The following is an 18,914-nucleotide window of genomic DNA, read 5'->3' as shown; positions in this document are numbered from 1 at the left end:
GTGATGAATATTTGGGTTATTTCCACAATTTGGTTATTAGGAATAATTCTTCTGTGAACATTTGTGTACAACTTTTTGTATGGATGTATAGTTTAGTTTCTCTTGGGTATATGCCTAGGAGTAGAATTTTTGAGTCATATGATAACTCTATGTTTAAGCTATTGAGGCTGCCAAACATTTTTCAAAATGATTGCACTATTTTACATTCCCATCAGCAACTTATGAGGGCTCTAAATTTTACATAAGCCTGTACTTTTCATTACCTATCCTTTTGATCATAGCTGTCTTAGAACACGTGAATTAGTATCTCATTGTGGGTTTTTTTGGCATTTTTCTGGCAACTAATGATGTTGAGTATCTATTCATATGTTTATTTGCATTTATATGTCTTCGATGGGGAAATTTTTTATTCATATCCTTTCCTCATTTTTAATTAGGGGTTTTGTCTCTTTATTACTGAATTATAAAAGTTCTCTCTCTCATATATACATATAATACATATACACACATCTAGATTCAAATTTCTTATCAGATATATGATTGGCAAATATTTTCTCTTCTGTAGGTTGACTTTTCACTTTCTTGATAGTGTCTTTTGAAACACAAAATGTTTAATTTTTATGATGTCCAATGTATAATTTATGTATTTTTATCTTTTTCGTATGTTATTTTGCTATCTTAATCTAATAAGATTTTTACTAACTTCAGGCCACAAGGATTTACTCCTGTATTTTCTTCCAAGAGTTTTGTTTTTATCTCTTTCATTTAGGTCTGTGATCCATTTTGAGTTAATTTTTGCGTATGATATAAGGAAAGGGTCCACCTTTTTTCTGTTCCATATGCATATTCAGTAGAACTGACACTAATTTTTGAAAAGATTATTCTTTCCCTATTTTATTGTCTTGATAATTTTGTCAAAAATCAATTTACTTTAAATATAACTGTCATGTATACATTCTAAATTCTACTTTATTGTATATGCTTATTCTTATGCTACTTCCACACCTTCTTGATTATTGCAGCTTCATAGTAAGTTTTATTTTGCTTTTCTGAATCTCTTGAATTTCCATATGTATTGTAAGACTACCTTTATAATTTCTTTCAAAAAGACAAGCTGGGATTTTTATAGAATATTACCATTCATGAACATGGAATATCTTTCTCTTTATTTAGGTCATCCTTAATTTCCTTCAATAATGTTTTATACTTTTTCAAGTTTAAGTTTTATATGTCTTTTGTTAAATTTACTTCAAAGTATTTTTATTCTCTTGGATGCTGTGTATATGGAATTGTCTTCTTAATTTCAGTTTAGGTCTACTAATATATAAAACTATAGTTTATTTTTATATATTGATCTTGTACCCCGACAGTTTGTTGCTGAACTATTTTATTAGTTCTAATAATTTTTCAGTGGATTCCTTAGGATTTTCTATGACATGATCATGTCATCTGAAAATCAAGTTAGATTTATTTTTTTCCTTTTTAATCTGCTTGTCTACTAGGGGAGATTTGGAGGTGGAGAAAGATGAGACAAGCACTGCCAGCTAGCTGAAATTACATATCATAAGAAATAAACATTCAAATGCATCCCATTTGAATGTACAATTCCAAAGAATAGCAAGGAGAGATAAGAAAGCCTTCCTCAGCAATCAATGCAAAGAAATAGAGGAAAACAATAGAATGGGAAAGACTAGAGATCTCTTCAAGAAAATTAGAGATACCAAGGGAATATTTCATGCAAAGATGGGCTCAATAAAGGACAGAAATAGTAGGGACCTAAAAGAAGAAGAAGATATTAAGAAGAGGTGGCAAGAATACACAGAAGAACTATACAAAAAAGATCTTCATAACCCAGATAATCACGATGGTGTGATCACTTACCTAGAGCCAGACATCCTGGAATGTGAAGACAAGTGGGCCTTAGGAAACATCACTATGAACAAAGCTAGTGGAGGTGATGGAATTCCAGTTGACCTATTTCAAATCCTCAAAGGTGATGCTGTGAAAGTATTGCACTCAATATGCCAGCAAATTTGGAAAACTCAGCAGTGGCCACAGGACTGGAAAAAGTCAGTTTTCATTCCAATCCGAGAGAAAGGCAATGCCAAAGAATGCTCAAACTACCGCAAAATTGCACTCATCTCAACACTAGTAAAGTAATGCTTAAAATTCTCCAAGTCAGGCTTCAGCAATACGTGAACCGTGAACTTCCAGATGTTCAAGCTGGTTTTAGAAAAGGCAGAGGAACCAGAGATCAAATTGCCAACATCCACTGGATCATTGAAAAAGCAAGAGTTCCAAAAAAAATATCTACTTCTGCTTTATTGACTATGCCAAAGCCTTTGTGTGGATCACAATAAACTGTGGAAAATTCTGAAAGAGATGGGAATACCAGACCACCTGACCTGTTTCTTGAGAAACCTGTATGCAGGTCAGGAAGCAACAGTTAGAACTGGACATGGAACAACAGACTGGTTCCAAATAGGAAAAGGAGTCCATCAAGGCTGTATATTGTCACCCTGCTTATTTAACTTATATGCAGAGTACATCATGAGAAATGCTGGGCTGGAGGAAGCACAAGCTGGAATCAAGATTGCCGGGAGAAATATCGATAACCTCGGATGTGCAGATAACACCACCCTTATGGCAGAAAGTGAAGAAAATCCAAAGAGCCTCTTGATGAAAATGAAAGAGGAAAGTGAAAAAGTTGGCTTAAAGTTCAACATTCAGAAAACTAAGATCATTGCATCCAGTCCCATCACTTCATAGCTAATAGATGGGGAAACAGTGGCTGACTTTATTTTTGGGGGCTGCAAAGTCACTGCAGATGGTGATTGCAGCCATGAAATTAAAAGATTCTTATTCCTTGGAAGGAAAGTTATGATCAACCTATACAACATATTGAAAAGCAGAGACATTTCTTTGTCAACAAAGGTCCGTTTAGTCAAAACTATGGTTTTTCCAGTGGTCATATATGGATGTGAATGTTGGACTATAAAGAAAGCTGAGAGCTGAAGGATTGATGCTTTTGAACTGTGGTGTTGGAGAAGACTCTTGAGAGTCCTTTGGACTGCAAGGAGATCCAACCAATCCATCCTAAAGATCAGTCCTGGGTGTTCATTGGAAGGACTGATTTTGAAGCTGAAACTCCTATACTTTGGCCACCTGATGCAAAGAGCTGACTCATTTGAAAAGACCCTGATGCTGGGAATGGTTGAGGGCAGGGAGACAATGGGACAACAGAGGATGAGATGGTTGGATGGCATCACCAACTCAATGGACATGGATTTGGGTAGACTCCGGGAGTTGATGATGGACAGGGAGGCCTGGCGTGCTGCGGTTCATGGGGTCGCAAAGAGTTGGACACGACTGAGCAACTGAACTGAACTGAATTCAAGAAATAAACTAATGGTTGAAGTTTTTATATAGTAAATGTCAGATAGGTACACTGCAAGTTTTGTTTGAAAATAAATTGCTGATTTACTTACCTAGGGTTCCTAAAACTCCCTTAGTTATAAATTTGATTGATCCAAGAGGTTGAAATGAGACTAAACCTTTAGAGGAGGGTTACCAATCAAATTCAAAGGTTATGGTTTCATAGGAACATTGAGCTAAGAACACACACATTTTACTGGTCTAGCAAAGATTATAGTAGATGATATCATCCTATTTATTATGCTGCTGCTGCTGCTAAGTCACTTCAGTCGTGTCCGACTCTGTGAGACCCCATAGACGGCAGCCCACCAGGCTCCTCTGTCTCTGGGATTCTCCAGGCAAGAATACTGGAGTGGGTTGCCATTTTCTTCTCCAATGCATGCATTCATGCTAAGTCGCTTCAGTCGTGTCCAAGTCTTTGCGACCCCATAGATGGCAGCCCACCAGGCTCCTCTGACCATGGGATTCTTTAGGCAAGAATACTGGAGTGGGTTGCCATTTCCTTTTCCAGCATTTATTATCCAGTTCAGTTCAGTCACTCAGTTGTGTCCGACTCTTTGTGACCCCATGAACTGCAGCACGCCAGGCCTCCCTGTTATCACCAACACCCAGAGCCTACCCAAATTCATGTCCGTTGAGTCAGTGATGCTATCTAACCATCTCATCCTCTGTCATCCCCTTCTCCTCCTGCCTTCAATCTTTCTCAACATCAGGGTCTTTTCAAATGAGTCAGCTCTTCGCATCAGGTGGCTAAGTATTATGATGAGGACATGTAAATAAATTTGAGCACATAAGGGCAATAAATTTATTAAATGTTCTCAAAATGAAGAAGACAATAAAGCAACCTTGGCAAAATCATAAAAGTCTGCCCTTCTCCCCTTAGATATTGCTGTTCAAAGATAGTTTCAGCAACGTATATGTCTCATAATTTAAATACAACTTATATAACTACTATATCATATAAACCCAGATGACAATTGAAATTCAAAAACACCACTCTAGAAATCATAAAAAAGAACTGCTATGGTTGTTCCTTTTATGAGAACTTTCAAATACATTCTTTACCCATGAGAAGCTACAGATATTTTTTTTCTGCCATAACTTCCATAGTTTCTCTTCACATTTACTTTTGGAGGCAGTGTAGGGCAATTGGAGTTATTCTACCATATTGTATTCCACAAATCATTTTTTTCTACGGTTACCTCTTGACAGCTATCTGCAAGATGTGTGATTTACTCTAATCCAAGGGTTTAATAAGTCCATTTTATGGTTATAACATATGCTTTTCATGAAACTACATGGATAAAAATGAATAAAACTCATCCAGAAGATAAATGTAGCAATTTGATGGGGAGATTTACATTTTCCTCTTGCTAATAGTTTTGATTTTCCATACTGAATTACTTTTTAATCATGTAATTTTAAAAGTTTCATCCGTATCATTGAAATAGATTGAACTCTAAACTTTAAAAAACTTCAGTTTTAGGTAACCTTAGTCTTTTCCATGCTGTCTAAAGAAAAATAGAGGTGCATCTAATATTAACAAAGGAAAAATGCCTTATATTTTCATGTCATGTCTAAAGAGCTTTCTATACATTATTTTAATTTATACAAAAACTTTGTACCTTGCATCACTGGCCAAATATAAATTTAGTAAATTTTATTAGACTTAAAATTCCTCAGAGATCAAATTTGCCAACATCCGTTGAATCATAGAAAAAGTAAGATAATTCCAGAAAAACATCTACTTCTGCTTCATTTACTATGTTAAAGCCTTTGACTGTGTGGGTCACTACAAACTGGAAAATTCTTAAAGAGATGGGAATACCAGATCACCTTATCTGGCTCCTGCGAAACCTATATGCAGGTCAAGAAGCAACAGTTAGAACCAGACAAAGAAATCAAAATCATATACTTTTTTTCCTCATAAATTCAATGGTTAACCCATTAGTGCTTAATTAAATAATGTAATATAAATGAAAGGATTTAATTATTTTTTCATTCTGATGGATTGTTATTATTTATATTTATAATTATCTCTCAAGTTATAGATTTTGAAAGTGAGGTCACTCAGTCGTGTCTGACTCTTTGCAACCCCATGGACTGTAGCCTACCAGCCTCCTACATCCATGGAATTTTCCAGGCAGGAATACTGGAGTGGTTAGGTATCAGTAATTTAAGCCCACTCCTAAAGAAGGAGTGGCTTCTCCAAGAAATGCATTTAGTTAGATTCTATAAAACACAGCATATTCTATAAGATTTATAATGTATACAAAATAAACAGTTTAAGACAAATCACCTTCATTGTTTACACAATGCCATAAAAAAGGAAAATGATAAAGCAAATAACTTGATAAATAACAAATAAAATGATCAAGCAAATCTGTCAAGATTTGAGAGGGAGTTTTTGATTGTTAAATGAAATAAAAGTTAAACACATTACTTCCTGTGGCATAAAAACAAATTTCAATATTTTGGCAATAGTAAAGATAGTATAACAACATGCCTGAGGCACAAGATATTCTTTACTTAATTTTATGTACTGTAGTTTTGTTTTCTTAATGAACAATGTTAATTAATATTAGAGAATTTAATGGGTTCGTTAACTACAGTAAACGATAAAAACCATTCTGTTGAAGTATGCATTTTTATAGATATCAGATTAGAGAGGGAAAAAAAGCAAAATGGAATTTTCCTATGTTGCAGATTGTCCTGACTCACAAAGCTAGGTAAAATTTATTTCATTTTTATTTAATGAATCTTGTCCAATCCCACTGTTAGAGATACCAAGTATATGCTGATAATTAAATAAGCAGTTTTATAATTTTGCCTTGAAGTACTAAATAAGGGTTAAAGAAATTTACAATGGCATCCCTTTGGAATCCAGTGGTTTACCTACAGTGGTTCAATCTGTAAATGACTGATTCTGAAGAAGAAAGACAAATCAGTTATAATTTGAGAAGCCTTTCTAGTATACTGTAAGAATTTAACCAAAAGCATTTGTATAAACACTACGTCATTTGAAATTTTTACTCTTACTGCATAGAGTGTTGCGAAGTAGACTAGTTTGGTAGTTATTTTATTGTCTTATATTTAATATATAAATACTAATATAATATTTATATAAATTTGTATGCATTCGAAATGATATATATAATATTTATAAAAATGAGAAAAATATGAAAATTCAGAACATAAAAGAGATAAAACTATCCACTAAATTATTTCTATGAAGTCTTCCTGAAAATAATGATTACAGTGACTACTTTCTGACTGTTAAATTTCTGGAAATCTCTTCACCAAGGATTTCTTAGCTAACTAAAAATGCAAGATAACTACTGATGCCAGGAATTCTTGATCTGCATTTTCTCCCATCTTAATTTTAGATTCTGTGGCCTATTGATCAGTGTTGGTGGTTTCTCTGTAATTATTTGGTTTGCCTGAAATATAAATATTAACAAATGTAAATAAACTCACATGTAATATTAATGTATGTAAAAATCATCAAGGAAGTATGTTTTGAAAAGGAGATTCCTAAGTACCATGCTTAGAGATTTAATACTTTATGTCTGGAGGCACTCAAGGAACCTGCATTTTAATATGTACCCCAGGTGATTGTGGTTTGTTGTTGTTCAGTCGCTCAGTTCAAAAGTATCGATTCTTCCACCTTCAGCTTTCTTTATGGTCCAATTCTCCCACCCATATATGACCACTGGCTTCCTTGATCGCTCAGTTGGTAAAGAATCCACCTGCAATGCATGAGACACCAGTTCAATTCCTGGGTTGGTAAGATCTGCTGGAGAAGGGATAGGCTACCCACTCCAGTATTCTTGGGCTTCCCTTGTGGCTCAGCTGGTAAAGAATCCACCCACAATGCGGGAGACCTGGGTTCGATCCCTGGGTTGGGAAGATCCCCTGCAGAAGGGAAAGGTGACTCACTCCAGTATTCTGTCCTGGAGAATTCCATGTACTGTATAGTCCATGGAGTCTCAAAGAATGGACATGACTGAGCAGCTTTCACTTCACTTCATTTCACTGGAAAAACCATGACTATGATTACACGGACCAGCTATAGTAATGTCTCTGCTTTTTAGTATGCTGTCTAGTCCTAGGAGGAAGCGTCTTTTATTTTCACGGCTGAAGTCACCATCTGCAGTGATTTTGGAGCACCCAAAAATAAAGTCTGCCACAGTTTCCATTTGTCCCCCATCTATTTGCCATGAAGTGATGGGACCAGATGCCATGATCTTAGTTTCTTGAATGTTGAGTTTTAAGCCATCTTTTTCATTCTCCTCTTTCACCTTCATCAAGAGGCTCTTTAGTTCCTCTTCACCTTCTGGCATAATGGTAGTGTCATCTGCATGTCTGAGGTCATTGATATTTCTCCAGGCAATCTTGATCTGGCTTGTACTTCATCCAGCCCAGCATTTCATATGATGTACTCTGCTTAGAAGTTAAGTAAGCAGGGTGAAAATATACAGCCTTGACATGGTAGTGGTAAAGAACCAGCCTGCCAGTGCGGAAGATATAAGAGATGTGGGTTTGTTCCCTGATTGGGAAGATCCTCCGTAGGAGGACATGGCAACCTCTCCAGTAATCTCACCTGGAGAATCCTATGGACAGAGGATCCTGGCAAGCTGCAGTCCACAGGGTTGAAAATAGTCAGACACAACTCAGGTAACTTAGCACACAGGTGATTGTGAGGTATGTCTACAGGCAAAAATTTAGGGATATTGCAGATTCTTAGTAAGTATAAAAAGGAGTTGGACAAATAAAATAAGTTAATAGTGATTTCCAGATTCTGTAGTAGAGAAAATTTTTCTGTTCTTCAGTTGATGGAAATCTGAGCATTTAGAACAGCTATGATTTTTGAGAGAAAGAGAAAGACTGTCACTGGTTTCCCTGGTAATTTGACTAGGGAGTCTGAGAGGAATATCAAATGGCATAAGAGTTTAGTAGCAATCATTGATTTCTGAGTGGCATGTTAGTACTGGTGCTGTTGCTGCTGCTAAATCGCTTCAGTCGTGTCCGACTCTTCACGACCCCATGACTACAGCCTACCAGGCTCCTCCATCCATGGGAGTTTCCAGGCAAGAGTACTGGAGTGGGGTGCCATTGCCTTCTCCAGTACTGGTGCAATTAGCCATTAATCTTAGTGGAGATCTGTGCCAGACACAGATCTCCTTTTCCACTTTACTCCATTACTGTCTGTGTACAGTCAGATCAAGAGCTGCACATACAACAGCTTGGACTGTGGAAAGGGACTGATGCAGTCACTATATAGAAAGTCAGAGGCATTATTAAGTATTGTTGATTGATCAACCTTGTTATGCAAAAATTTGCTATTACAGAACATTTTGAGGTATCAAGAAAAAAGAATGAAGTCGTTGAAGGCAACTGAAATTTGAATCAAATTGTGGTTTTATCTGTTATTAGCACTTGACTTCAGACTGTTTATTCTCAAAGTCTCAATTCACTTGAATAATGGGGGAAAATATGCTTATCAATTAAGATTGTTGTGAAGATCAAAACAGGTTAAAAAATAACAGAAAAATTCTTAGCAGAGTGCCTGAATAAAATGTATGCATACATAGATTTGTTTTTATTTCCTTGCCTCAATATGTTTGCCATGACCACATTTTGAATGTTTTTTTTATCAATTTCAGTTTTTGTATCTAAATAGCCTCTTTTCGTTTAGTTGCTAAGTCGTGTCTAACCCTTTTGCCACACCATGGACTGTAGTAGCCCACCAGACTCTTCTGTCTAGGGGATTTCCCAAGCAAGAATACTGGAGTGGGTTGCCATTTCCTTCTCCAATCCTCATTAGTTCCACTCAAAAAAACAAATATTTGTAGTTTCCACAAAGTGTTAGGGAATGAGAAGAATATGAGAGAAAGTTGAACTGTAATCTGTTAAGAAAAAGAGGATTTTGGATACTGATTTTATTAAACTGCTTATTTCTTTTCTTTTGACCACTTTTGAAACAAATATTCAAATAAACCCATATATCTTTCACAACTATTGAGTATTATTAATGTTACTTGGATTTTATTAGAAAATTACACCACACAAATATAATTTTACAATTTTTGCTGTGAAACATATATCTACATTTTATTATTAAATAAATAATATTTTAGATATACATGTTTTTATAAGATGAAGTTCCATTATCCCAGCATCAATTTTATTTTTAGACTTTTCACTTAGAATTTTTCTTCAGTTTTGAGTAAGTTAGATCTTTCTCTTTTTTCAAATATAAATGTGCTTTGTGTAGATGGTCTTATTCTGCTAAATGTTGCTCAGGTATATTTCATAAGCACTGTAGAGTTCGATCCCTGAATCAGAAAGATCCCCTGAAGAAGGAAATGGTAATCCATTCCAGTATTCTTGCCAGATAAATCTCATTGACAGAGGAGCCTGGCAGGCTACAGTCCATGGGGTCACAAAAGACTCAGAAACAGTGATTAAATAACAACAATGAGAGGGAATGATGCAAAAAACTACCCAGTAACATTACATACTAGGTATTTCAGGTTAAAAAAATAAATTGTTAGAAGAATTTTATACTGTGAAAGTTGAACTTTAGTAGCAACCATAAGAAACAAAATGTGAAGTGTAGTGAGTTATCCTTTTCAAGTGAATTTGGTTACTGACATGGAGAAAGGCTTTCTTCTGAAGACAGTTTGTTTCTCAAGTTGTCCTGTAAAATTTTCTCCACATTATTGCTATAGTGAATTTCTAGTATATACTTAATATAATGGAGACTTTAAAAGATAACCATCTGATATGATGAAATGTTAAACACATCAGGTATTAATGTATGAGTACAATTATAAACTGGCTTGAAGGTCTGAAATTCCATTTTAACTGTTCCATTACTCAATCTAAAAGAAAGCATATTTTAAGTTAGCATATTTGTTAGAATTTTCTAAAATCAAAATATATAATGAAAAGAGCTCAATTACATGACAGAAATGGTAATTATTCATTCTACCTTTAGAATACATGAAATAACAGAATACTTATGAGTGAAACTTTAAATTACCAAATTTTAAAGTACCAAGAAAGGAAAGAAACAAAATTTAAATATAGCAATTTAAAGTGTAAAATCAGAGTGCACAGAATATCAGAAGTAAGCTGTGGTATTATAAAAATATATCTGGCTTTTTAAAATCTAGGAGCAATTTTTTTGATTGTGTATCATCTTATCAATTGTAAGCAGTTCACAGACTCTTAGGATTCTACATTTCATATTCTGTGATTGGCTAGTATTTATGTAAAATATACAAAAAGCACAAAAAGATCAACATTGGTTGAATGCTTGCTTTATGTGTCTCACCACCCCCTACCCATTTATCTACCAAGCACGCCTATGACAGGCTATTGACTATGACTGCTTGTCTGAAATCTGATTCTGTTGCTATGATTGCTCACAGTGTCTGGTGACCCCAATGTGATTCCTGGCTCTGATTCCAACTCTGAGCTGGCTTTGACCTGCTGGCAGGGACTTCCAACAGCACCTGAGCCCTGCTTGTGCCAATATATATGACATGTCTGGCTGGTGAATTTGCCACTCAAATAGCAGGGTTTTGTACACATTAGGAAATTAAACACAGAACTTGCCAGCAGTGTTGTTTCACTGAAACAAAATATGAAAAAAATAAAAAAGTATGAGTGAAATTTGGGTAGAAGACCCAAGTGGGTCCAAGACCTTGTCTGAATAGTCACTTCTTTTAAGCAAAGTGATATACAAATTTATTTTATTTGTATTCTCTATAATAAATTCTCTGGTCTCTAAGTGTAAAAAAATATTCATAGTGAAGGGCATTAAATTTAAAAACACTATTAAAATGATGCTTTCCTTTTTTCTCAATTCAAGTCACCAGCTTCTAAAAGATATATGCATAATTTGTCAGGTTATTAAGAAGTAATGTAATCTTTGGTCATCTTATGAAATGTGCTGGTGACCAGAAACAGTAAAAGTTAAAATATTATTTTTGTGAATTATTTTACTATCAAATTTATTCTTTGAATACCATGGTATGTGCATGGTTTTTTTCCTCCTCTTAATCGGGAAAATAATCTCTTTTAGAACAAATGTGTCTATATGTGATTTGTTAATAGCTAGTTAAATTAATAACAAATATTTTACCAAATGTATTAATTTTCATACTTGTACACGTAAGAGTATAAATATATGTACTGTTAGTCAATTCTGCTGTATCCTGTATAATATTTGTATAAGACTTTTAGGCAAATTTAAACTATAATATAGTTCACCTAATGTACAAAATGTAATACTTGACTAAAAATCATTTTTGAAAAGAAAAATGAAAAGATTTACTATTCTTTCCTGAAGCTAAAGGTGACATTATAAAAACACTTACATATGTTACTTAATGGGAAAACATAGAATAAACCAAAAGAATGTAGGTGTTATTGAAAGTAGTTAAATATTTTCAAGTAAACTTCAGAGAATATTGGACATATCTACATTTTCTTCATTTTAAGAATACATACTTTATTTAACTCAGTTGAATGAGCATAAGACCTCAAGGATATCATTTTAGTGTCACTTAATGTCAATCCAATACATAAAAACCAGTGCTCTAAATATTCTAACCCATTCAAGCAAAAATCATTCAACAAAGTAGTAAAAGGCAATGTCCTTGTACTATAGAGTGGTTTCAAAGTAATAGCTCTCCCATGGTTAGTCATGTGAATATCTAGAATAAATGAAAAGTAATGAAATGGAAACATGTAAAGAAACAAAACTCTGCATATGCTTTTAATGTGTACAAGTAATAGTGAAATTATAAATAGTACAGGCTCCTAACGAAGTCAACAGGAAGAATTTCTAGTTGGTTGATAAGTAGTCCTAATATAAAATTAATTTCTTCTGTTTTTTTCTTTTATTTTAAATTTTTTTCCTAGATCTGTTTTTGTGGAAAGAAGATGAGTGACTCTACTGAACATCTGTAATACCCAGCTGCACACTGGCATTCCAGTAAGATTTGATTGATGATGTACTTGAATATAGGTTTACAAATAAGGCCCAAGGCCAGTTTCTCCTCATTTTGACAATAAAACACTGTAATTCTTAATATTAAGTGTGTACTGAAATGGAGAAAAAGAAAGACATTTCTAGCAACATGCAGAGAATGAGAACTGGTAAATTAATCAGTGTTACTACCCACCCATAGGTCCTGAAGCTTATAAAAGATATTCCACCCATGAAATGGTAGCTACTCATTAATGCAGAAAAATTGCGTTAGTACAGCCCATGTGGTTATGCTGATGCTGTCAACTGGATACTCTTAAAAGTTCTATTTTGTCAATTAATCCTATGTGTTTTTTTTCTTGAAAATTTAGATTCTCCCTTTATTAAATTTAGAAATACATGTTAAGACATAACAATATAGCATGCTTTGATTAGAAACTCCTAAAATAGCGTATCAAAAATGCTATGGTCTAGAAATGTTTATGAGCCTAAGAGCTGCTACAGAGTAGCAAGCAGATTTTCTTTTCAACAGGGCCTAAAATCTGGACATTTGTCTACATCAAAAAAAGATAAAAACCTTGCGAATTCTATCTTCAGATTTAAGTGAAATTGTAGAGGTTGCAATTAATATTTTGTACTCTCAAAAAAAATTTTGAAGAATGGCTAAATTTTACCATGAAGACATTCTTATCTTGGTTGTCATTGACAGATATAGAAAGGTAAAGTCCATGTTAACTTCCTGGAGTCACTAACATTTTCAGAAATTTGCCTTTATACTGGTTATGAGAAGGCTTTCCTGTCAAAGCAGCAAAATCTCTCTAACATAATGGTTTTTCAAATATTAGTTTATTTGGGCTGTTATTTATTTAACAGGAGAAAAAAGATTCTCTTAATTTATAAATATGTTTGTGTTAAAAATGGCCCATATTCATCATTATTTTGATTTGTATTCTGATAGTATCTAGATGCCTCTTAGTTCTCATAAATGACTCATTTTTTTCTTGTGGGTTCTCATAGTAATTTCCTTTCTTGGACATATTTTGCTGTCCTTATTTCTAGCTTACCTTACTTTTTAATGCTGTTTTATAATAATAATATAAATTTATAGTGCATTGAACAAAATTCTTTTAAAAATTATTTAAAATCATCATCACAATCATATAAATTATACAGGGTTAGAATATTTTTTCAAATTAGCTCCATAAATAAAGGTATAACTCCAAGCTTAGAGATTTTTCCACGTTGACTTTCACTATTGCTGATTTCCAAAGCATGCTTCCTATTCCTTTTTACTCACAGTATATGATTTTACTGAATATAGATGGAAATTATCTTATATCATCAGATCTGATCTTAGAAACTAAATATCAAACTTTTCATGAAATTAGAATCTAAGAATCTTTGTTCAGAAATATAAATGTACATAAACTGTTAAAATTATAACACATACATTATTGCTGTTGTTTAGTTGCTAAGTCATGTCCGACTCTTTTTGATCCCATGGATCATAGCCACCAGGCCTCTCTGTTCATGGGATTTCCCAAGCAAGATTACTGGCATAGGTTGCCATTTCCTTCTCCAGGGAATCTTCTCCACCCAGGGATCCAACCTGTATCTCCTGCACTGGCAGGTGAATTCTTTACCAGTGAACCACCAAGGAAGACCACATTTATTATCACCATTATTAAAAAGTGGGGGAAAAATCCTGGGATCATTCAATTCTCTTCAAATTCTCCCTGGTTATATGAATTAGACTTTAAAGGGAAAGTATAAAATACCAACAATTACTTAAGCAAAGTAAAGCTGAAACACAAAATCCTGCTATGCTCTACAAGATACAGATACTAAACAAAATAATTACAGTAGTATGCACTCATAAATACAGGACATTTAATAAAGTCTATGAGAATTCAAAAAAGCATATAGAATGAAAGTGAATAATGATAAAGCTTACACATAACTAACTCATTTGGTATTTCAATAAAATACTGGTTTTTAAAAGTAACAACAGTAATGAATTAAGGTGATTAATATAAAGTAAAATAAGTAAACCAACTAATATTTGCTGAATTTATTTTTCATGAAGCTACTCTAACATTCTCATAAAGCAAGTAAAAAAAAATTTATCCAGAATAATAGAATTGTATGAACATTAAATAAGAAAACAGAAATCTGTTTAATAGTAAAAACAAATTTATATGTTAAGTAAAGGTTAAAAAGAAAAAAGATCAATTGCTGAGTTAGAATATTTTCTACTCTTGCACTTGAAAAATGCGAGGATTATTTTATTGCAATTACTTTTTGTAGGCCTATTGCTTTCACATTTCAGTTGTTATGATAATGTTAATTGTGTAGCATCCATCATAAATTTAAAAGGCCAAGCGCCATGGTCCATTTGAAAAGGAGAATTTGATAATTTACAGGGAAAAATAAAGCACCATAAACTTCAAGTCTATTCAAGCCTGAAGCAGCATTCTTAACCTTTTTAATCATGAAAATATCTTGTTTATTCCTTAAACCTGAGACAATGAAAATATAGAATTTTGTATTGTTTTCAATTAAGCTTTCAAAGTTTTTAAATGCAGCTTCATTTTAAAAACATTGATAAATAATTATAAAAAATTGAAATATCTTACATTTGCAATTATTAACTCTTGATATGTTTTAAAAATATCTGTAGATGGATTGTTCACACAGCAGTAAGTTTTACTTTCTGATTCAAAAATGCATCTAAAAGTTGGAACTTGAATTGTAGCCTACATCAATTAAAACAACAAAGGAAATTGATTTATTAACAATAACATTTCATAATAACATTATTTTTCTTTTTGTCTTAATCCTACTGAGTGTCAAGATCTACTATCAGAAAGAATATTGAACCATTGATAAATGTTTGCAATGGGATAATTTATATGTGCTGCTGCTGCTAAGTCGCTTCAATCATGTCCGACTCTGTGCGACCCTGTAGATGGCAGCCCACCAAGCTCCTCTGTCCCTGGGATTCTCCAGGCAAGAACACTGGAGTGGGTTGCCATTGCCTTCTCCAATGCATGAATGTGAAAAGTGAAAGTGAAGTCGCTCAGTCGTGTCCAACTCTTAGCGACCCCATGGACTGCAGCCCACCAGGCTCCTCCGTCCATGGGATTTTCCAGGCAAGAGTACTGGAGTGGGGTGCCATTGCCTTCTCCAATTTATATGTGCAGAGCCATCAAAATCTAAAACAAGTCTGAGGGAGGAAAGGGAGGGAAGGCAAGAGAAAGAGAAGAAAGAATAAGAGAAAAAGGAGAAAGAAGAAGAGGATAACACAGAGAACAGTCAAATGAGGGCAGAAACAATATAATCAAATCTGGGAATGCAGTACAGCCGAGTTAAATGTGAGTGAATTCTCATGCTACTGATTCATTCATTTGTAAAGATAATTATGAAGTATGTTTAAATATTGGCAAGGATGTAACTATTGGGGCTTCCCCAGTGGCTCAGACAGTAAAGAACCTGCCTGCAATGCAGGAGACCCAGGTTTGACTGGCAAGAATGTAACTATAATGAACAACAAATTATTTTACCATTATTATTTATTAAATTAACCCAATCATCAATCTTTTAAATTTGTTTTTATTTTATTAATAAACAATTATAAATGATTAATTTTTATTTAATTAGTAACCTATAAACTAAAGAGCAAACTTAAGTCTGAAGATATTATCTCAAACAAGAGGAAGTTAATTTTTATTAACAATTGGATGAATGACTTGTATTCTTTTGTTCTGAACTTTGGCTCCTTTCCACAATGCTCAGAAAGAAAAACAAACAAACAAAAAAAACTGGGGAAAATGATGCTGAAAACAAAATTAGCCAGCAGTTAGAGTGAAGAGATGACTTAAGTTTTTTTTTTTTTTATTAAATATCTTAGATATTTGGGTTACATTCTAAATTTATCTGAGAGATACAATCCTCTCTAATGGCCCATTTTTTAGTCTGTATTTGGGAGATTTCTTAGTACCTCACATTCAGAATTCCTAAATCAAGTAAAGTTATAATTTAGGTTCTCTGGCTATAGTGTACCCATCCCACTTCTAAGCATAACTATAGAACCTTTGAAATGTTTAACTTGCATCATACTCACTTAGGAAAAAAAGGTCTTGTCATAGAGAGCTGGTACCTAGTATCATAACATGATTTTTCTTCCTTTTTCTCCATGGGAAATGTCTGCTACTTCATGGTATTTTAACATAATATTATAAATGATAATCAATAGAAACAAATCTGTGATAGGTAGTTACTATTTTCTTTTGAAATGTGTCAACAATAACATTCTTTCAGCTTTTATTTCTTTTTATCATTCTCCAAGATAATCAAGAACAAACTATTTCTAAATGCTCTATCATACATTTAAGTAGGAAGTATGCTGCTAAGTGCCAAATAATGTATGCATTTCATATACATTTGCTTCCACAATAATTGCCTTGGAAATGATTTATAAATGCAAAAGAAGGGGTGAAGTCAACTGCATCCACAGCATGTCCAAGTTACACTTGTCCAGGATCACAGTCTTCTTTCCCTTCCTCTTCTCTTTGCACCCCCTTCGTTTTTTTCATTTGATTCATTAAGTACAATATTTTCCTCTCATCTCCTCCTTTCTATGTTATGTAGGTCACTAAAAAATCCTGCTCTCTTACTAAATTTCAAACTTCAGGAGTCACCTGAATCCCTATGTGACAAATACCTCAAATTCACAAATTTTAACATATAGTCTCTTGGATAGTGTTTGAAATGGTGGGGAAAGACAGAAAATACTCTTTTTTCACTACTCTTCACTTTTACGAGGTCACCATCAACAGCTTTGATCAACCTGTCTTTGCTTACTATCATATCATATTTAATGACTTTCTGAAATCCAAAGATTTTGTTTAAAAAAAAAAATAGTTCTTACCTTCTCCATATCATTTTTTTCATTCCTTGAAATATGTGAACTACTTTCTAAGTAGAGGTATTTTTGGTATGACTATAACTCAGAAATAGAATCTGGGTTATGCATTGTGACTTAGGTAAAGAAAGTAACTGGTATTTGGCTCTAGCCAAATTTTCTGGCTTTACTTTCATATTCTATTATCTAGAAAGAAATTAAAGCCTTTGGCATGAAACACATTTTGTGGATATCAGTATCTTGAAATGCAAACTGTTTGCAAGCTGTTCAGAAGTTTCAAGCCTATCATTAATGCCTTCCCCAAAGCTCGAGTCAGTCACAATCTGCAGAATTACATTAAACAGTCTTAGTACTGGGACTGCTCATTCACAGGCAAAAAAAAAAAAAAAAAGTTGCAATTATTGTTCAATTGCATATGAATAAGGAATTGGAAACAGCTTAGTTCAGTTCAGTTGTTCAGTCATGTCCGACTCTTTGTGACCCCATGAACCGCAGCACGCCAGGTCTCCCTGTCCATCACCAACTACTGGAGTCCACCCAAACCCATGTCCATTGAGTTGGTGATGCCTTCAAGCCATCTCATCTTCTGTTGTCCCATTCTCCTCCTGCCCTCAACCTTTCCCAGCATCAGGGTCTTTTCAAATGAGTCAGCCCTTCGCATCAGGTGACCAAAGTATTGGAGTTTCAGCTTCAACATCAGTTCTACCAATAAACACCAGGACTGATCTCCTTTAGGATGGACTGGTTGGATCTCCTTGTAGTCCAAGGGACTCTCAAGAGTCGCCAACACCACAGTTCAAAAGCATCAATTCTTTTGCACTCAGCTTTCTTTATAGTCCAACTCTCACATCCATACATGACCACTGGAAAAACCATAGCCTTGACTAGACAGACCTTTGTTGACAAAGTAATGTCTCTGCATTTCAATATGGTGTCTATGTTGGTCATAACTTTCCTTCCAAGGGTAAGCGTCTTTTAATTTCATGGCTGCAATCACCATCAGCAGTGATTTTGGAGCCCCCAAAAATAAAGTCAGCTACTGTTTCTACTGTTTCCCCATCTATTTGCCATGAAGTGATGGGACTGGATGCTATGATCTTAGTTTTCTGAATGTTGAGCTTTAAGCCAACTTTTTCACTCTCCTCTTTCACTTTCATCAAGAGGCTCTTTAGTTCTTCTTCACTTTCTGCCATAAGAGTGATGTCATCTGCATACCTGAGGTTATTGATATTTCTCCCAGCAATCTTGATTCCAGCTTGTGCTTCTTCCAGCCCAGTGTTTCTCATGATGTACTCTGCATATAAGTTAAATAAGTAGGGTGACAATATACAGCCTTGACGTACTCCTTTTCCTATTTGGAACCAGTCTGTTGTTCCATGTCAAGTTCTAACTGTTTCTTCCTGACCTGCATAGTTTTCTCAAGAGGAAGGTCAGGTGGTCTGGTATTCCCATCTCTTTCAGAATTTTCCACAGCTTAGTATGCTACAAGAAATCAAGATCTTAGATATTGGTCAGTAACTAATTGTGCAATAGGGCTTATGTCACTTAACT

The 18,914-nt window shown here is 34.2% G+C and overlaps 1 protein-coding gene across 2 annotated transcripts in view; it reads left to right on the top strand.

Annotated features, from left to right (window-relative positions):
- Nucleotides 1-18,914, top strand: part of GNAI1 (G protein subunit alpha i1) — a 727,470-nt gene that overhangs the window by 265,960 nt on the left and 442,596 nt on the right. For both annotated transcript variants that reach the window (XR_014067210.1, XM_081535819.1), the window contains exon 3: nt 12,373-12,445. The gene's annotated coding sequence lies outside the window, so the exon portion shown is untranslated. The remainder of the gene's footprint in view (nt 1-12,372; nt 12,446-18,914) is intronic.

This window comes from Giraffa tippelskirchi, chromosome 10, assembly GCF_054371585.1.
Source record: "Giraffa tippelskirchi isolate mGirTip1 chromosome 10, T2T-mGirTip1v1.2.pri, whole genome shotgun sequence".
NCBI classification, from domain to species: Eukaryota; Metazoa; Chordata; class Mammalia; order Artiodactyla; family Giraffidae; genus Giraffa; species Giraffa tippelskirchi.
This window is presented reverse-complemented; position numbering and strand designations above follow the sequence as displayed.